The sequence below is a fragment of the Palaemon carinicauda genome, chromosome 27 (assembly GCF_036898095.1).
Source record: "Palaemon carinicauda isolate YSFRI2023 chromosome 27, ASM3689809v2, whole genome shotgun sequence".
Taxonomy (NCBI): Eukaryota; Metazoa; Arthropoda; class Malacostraca; order Decapoda; family Palaemonidae; genus Palaemon; species Palaemon carinicauda.
In genome coordinates this window covers 97,900,883-97,905,882 of record NC_090751.1, presented here as the reverse complement: position 1 = coordinate 97,905,882, position 5,000 = coordinate 97,900,883, and positions in this window count along the sequence as shown.

The following is a 5,000-nucleotide window of genomic DNA, read 5'->3' as shown; positions in this document are numbered from 1 at the left end:
TTTTTGGAAAATTTACAATCCATGATGACCCCTTTGCTAAAATATAATAGTTTTATCACCAAATGATCCCAGTCAAGATATAGAAAATGCTAGAAAATAACTTTAAGAGTGCAGACCTCCACCACGGCATCTTATTTCTCGAAACCAGCTTGCCTTTCCTAGAATCAATTTAACCGTAGGCGTATTTGAAGTCTGTGTGACAACCATATGCAAACTTGTGGTTAAGGTTGTGGTCGACCTTTTGCTCGACCTTGACCTTGACATTTAACTTAGGACTTTCAAAATTGATTTGCTTCCACGTCTTGATATAACAATTAATCCCTGAAAGTTTCACTACTCTGTGAGTAATATTGTGGCCAGGAACCTGTTCATAAACAAACAAAGACAAACAGACAAACAGGGGCGAGAACATAACCTCCTCCAAACGTCGTTGGCGGAGGTAACAACGCCGCGAAATATACCCCCAGACATCTGGAAGACAGCAACAGCTTTAAGCCATCAAAGGCATGGGAGATGTAAACGTTTAATTAACTAAATTAATAGACACAAATAATTAGAGAATCTCGTCCTCAGTCGCAGTTATATTGGTAAGACAAAGACATTGCCTTCAGGAGGATTAACTCTCTCACTTCAGCTGTTATGAACTACCAAGGTCCCTTTGGAGAAGGTTTCAATTAGATTCTTTATATAAAAATGGGATCATTTTGGTTTAACTCTTTCACTCGAGCTGTTACGAACTGCCAAGGTCCCTCTGGATAAGGTCTTCAATTAGTTTTTTTATATAAAAATGAGATCATTTTGGTTTACCTCTCTCACTTCAGCTGTTATGAACTGCCAAGGTCACTTTGGATAAGGTTTCAATTAGATTCTTTATATAAAAATAAGTTCATTTTGGTTTAACTCTCTCACTCGAGCTGTTATGAACTGCCAAGGTCCCTCTGGATAAGGTTTCAATTAGATACTTTATATAAAAAGGAGTTCATTTTGGTTTAACTATCTCACTCGAGCTGTTAGGAACTGCCAAGGTCCCTTTGGATAAGGTTTCAATTAGATTCTTTTTTATAAAAATGAGTTCATTTTGGTTTAACTCTCTCACTCGAGCTATTATGAACTGCCAAAGTCCCTTTAGATAAGGTTTCAATTAGATTCTTTATATAAAAATGAGATCATTTTGGTTTAACTCTCTCATTCGAGCTGTTATGAACTGCCAAGGTCCCTTTGGATAAGGTTTCAATTAGATTCTTTTTATAAAAATGAGTTCATTTTGGTTTAACTCTCTCACTTGAGCTGTTATGAACTGCCAAGGTCCCTTTGGATAAAGTTTCAATTAGATTCTTTATATAAAAAAGAATTCATTTTGGTTTAACTCTCTCACTCGAGCTGTTATGAACTTCCAAGGTCCCTTTGGATAAGGTTTCAATTAGATTGTTTATATAAATATTAGATCATTTTGGTTTAACTCTCTCACTTCAGCTGTTATGAACTGCCAAGGTCCCTTTGGATAAGGTTTCAATTAGATTGTTTATATAAAAATTTGATCATTTTGGTTTAACTCTCTCACTCGAGCTGTTATGAACTGCCAAGGTCCCTTTGGATAAGGTTTCAATTAGATTCTTTATATAAAAATTAGATCATTTTGGTTTAACTCTCTCACTCAAGCTGTTATGAACTGCCAAGGTCCCTTTGGATAAGGTTTCAATTAGAGTGTTTATATAAAAATTAGATCATTTTGGTTTAACTCTCTCACTCGAGCTGTTATGAACTGACAAAGTCCCTTTGGATAAGGTTTCAATTAGATTGTTTATATAAAAATTAGATCAATTTGGTTTAACTCTCTCACTAGAGCTGTTATGAACTACCAAAGTCCCTTTGGATAAGGTTTCAATTAGATTCCTCATATAAAAATGAGTTCATTTTGGTTTAACTCTCTCATTCGAGCTGTTATGAACTGCCAAGGTCACTTTGGATAATGTTTCAATTAGATTCTTTATAAAAAAATGAGATCATTTTGGTTTAACTCTCTCATTCGAGCTGTTATGAACTGCCAAAGTCCCTTTGGATAAGGTTTCAATTAGATTCCTCATATAAATATGAGTTCATTTTGGTTTAACTCTCTCATTCGAGCTGTTATGAACTGCTAAAGTCCCTTTGGATAAGGTTTCAATTAGATTCTTTATATAAAAATGAGTTCATTTTGGTTTAACTCTCTCACTCAACCTGTATGAACTGCCAAGGTCCCTTTGGATAAGGTTTCAATTAGATTCTTTATATAAAAATGAGTTCATTTTGGTTTAACTCTCTCACTCGAGCTATTATGAACTGCCCAGGTCCCTTTGGATAAGGTTTTGTTTAGATTGTTTATATAAAAATGAGATCATTTTGGTTTAACTCTCTCACTAGAGCTGTTATGAACTACCAAGGTTCCTTTGGATAAGGTTTCAATTAGATTCTTTATATAAAAATGAGTTGATTTTGGTTTAACTCTCTCACTCGAGCTGTTATGAACGGCCAAGGTCCCTTTGGATAAGGTTTCAATTAGATTCTTTATATGAAAATTAGATCATTTTGGTTTAACTCTCTCACTCGAGCTGTTATGAACTGCCAAGGTCCCTTTGGATAAGGTTTCAATTAGATTCTTTATATAAAAATGAGTTCATTTTGGTTTAACTCTCTCACTCGAGCTATTATGAACTACCAAGGTCCCTTTGGATAAGGTTTCGATTAGATTGTTTATATAAAAATGAGATCATTTTGGTTTAAGTCTCTCACTAGAGCTGTTATGAACTGCCAAGGTCCCTTTGGATAAGGTTTCAATTAGATTGTTTATATAAAAATTAAATCATTTTGGTTTAACTCTCTCACTCAAGCTGTTATGAACTACAAAGGCCCCTTTGGATAAGGTTTTGATTAGATTTTTCTATATAAATGGGAGATAATTTTGGTTTAACTCTCTCACTTCAGCTGTTTTGAACTGCCAAGGTCCCCTTGGATAAGGTTTCAATTAGATTATTTATATAAAAATTAGTTCATTTTTAACTTCTCTGTCGTGGAGAAAAGTGAGACACATTACTTTTTGGGAATATGATTTAATTTCCTAAAGAAATAATCAAAATCATATTGATAGTCCATTTGGCATTTCGGCACCAGCCACACGTTGAGATAATACTTCTAGAGTTATTAGGTCCTTTGACTGCATTGGATTCTTCTCTAGTTACGGCTCATTTTTCCTTTACCTACACATACACCGAATAGTCTGGCCTATTCCTTACACATTCTCCTCTTTCATCATACGCCTGACAACTTTAACGTATGCAAAAATTTCTTTACTCAAGTATAAAACTCTCTCTCTCTCTCTCTCTCTCTCTCTCTCTCTCTCTCTCTCTCTCTCTCTCTCCGGAAATTCCTTTGTTATCAGGGAATGCTGCAAAAAATAAAATACTCAAACAAAGAAAATCTTTATCCAATATTAATAGATATAATAACTCGACACAATGACCCAAAACATGTAATCCATTTTGAGCATTGAACACCAGAAGAAGATCAAGTGTGCTCATCTCCTTCTTCAAAGATGCGTCCGAGTGTGCAGAATGCAGCATCCGACATTGGAAAAACCTGGCAAAAACCACATCTGCTTTAAAAGCATATTCAGGCATCATGATGAGGTAAACGTTTCTTCTGCATTAGCTCCGCCACAAAGTCTCGTGCACATTACAGAATAGTGAGCCAAGCCCATCGTATCTCTCTCTCTCTCTCTCTCTCTCTCTCTCTCTCTCTCTCTCTCTCTCTCTCTCTCTCTCTCTCATACACATTATAACCTAGTAAGCGGAACATCTCTCTCTCTCTCTCTCTCTCTCTCTCTCTCTCTCTCTCTCTCTCTCTCTCTCTCTCTCTCTCTCTCTCTCTCTCCCTCTCTCTCTAAAAATTTTTTGGTTTTGTACCTAGAAAACGGAAGAGAGCAAAAAGTTTTTATTCAGCAAAACGTTTTTATACAGCAAAACATTTCTATTCAGCAAAACCTTTTTAACGTTTTCATACAGCAAAACATTTTTATGCTGCCAAACATTTTCTACAACAAAACATTTTCATATAGCAAAACTTTTTTATAGAATAATTTTTCTATATTTTTGTAAAAAAAAAAAAATAACTGAAATTATTAGGCCTCCATAAAATTCTCGCTAAAACTGCAATTTTGATAATGGCATTATTATGTTTATTCTTAATTACTTTACAACCCTGGTTTAAATTTTTTTCTACATAATATGAAAATAATTTGGTCTTTTTTTCCAGGCAAACCCAAATTGCTATTAGGTGAGATTGTTCCTAAGTGGATTATAAATTTTAGTCTGACACTAATTACCAAGTACAAGTAAGAAATATGATTATTTTACATTTAGACAAAATAAAATTTTATATAGCATTTGTTTGGTTCTTTCATACTATTCTGTTTAAACCTAATGATAAATTATGGTAGTCTAGCGGATACGACTCTCTCTTACAACCTGGTTTAAAGGTTTAAAGGCCGTTCATGCATGGCAGAGGCAAGGGACAGTGACATTGCCCTATCAAACAGGACAATGCCCTAGAGACTGACCATATATACATATGTTCCACCCAAGCTAAGACCTAGTAGGGCTAGGCAATAGCAGCTGATGAATCAGTAGGTAGACCTATAGGCTCCCCCAAACACCTCATTCTTACCTCACAAGGACGGCGAGGTTACAGCGACCAGAGGAACTAATTAGTTTTAGCGGGACTCGAACCCCAGTCTGGTGTTCATCAGTCAGGGACGTTACCAACAGACCACCACAACCCCTGTCTGGCAATCGATGGAAGAGAGTTAAATGCCTATCTCCCAATCTCTTGGACGGGAGTTCGAATCACTATCTCACAAACTGTTGGATGGGAGTTCAAGTTCTGTCTCGCAATCTGTTGGACAGGTGTTTTATCCCTATCTCAAAATCTCTTGGAAGAGATTCCATCCTAATCTCACAATCTGTTTG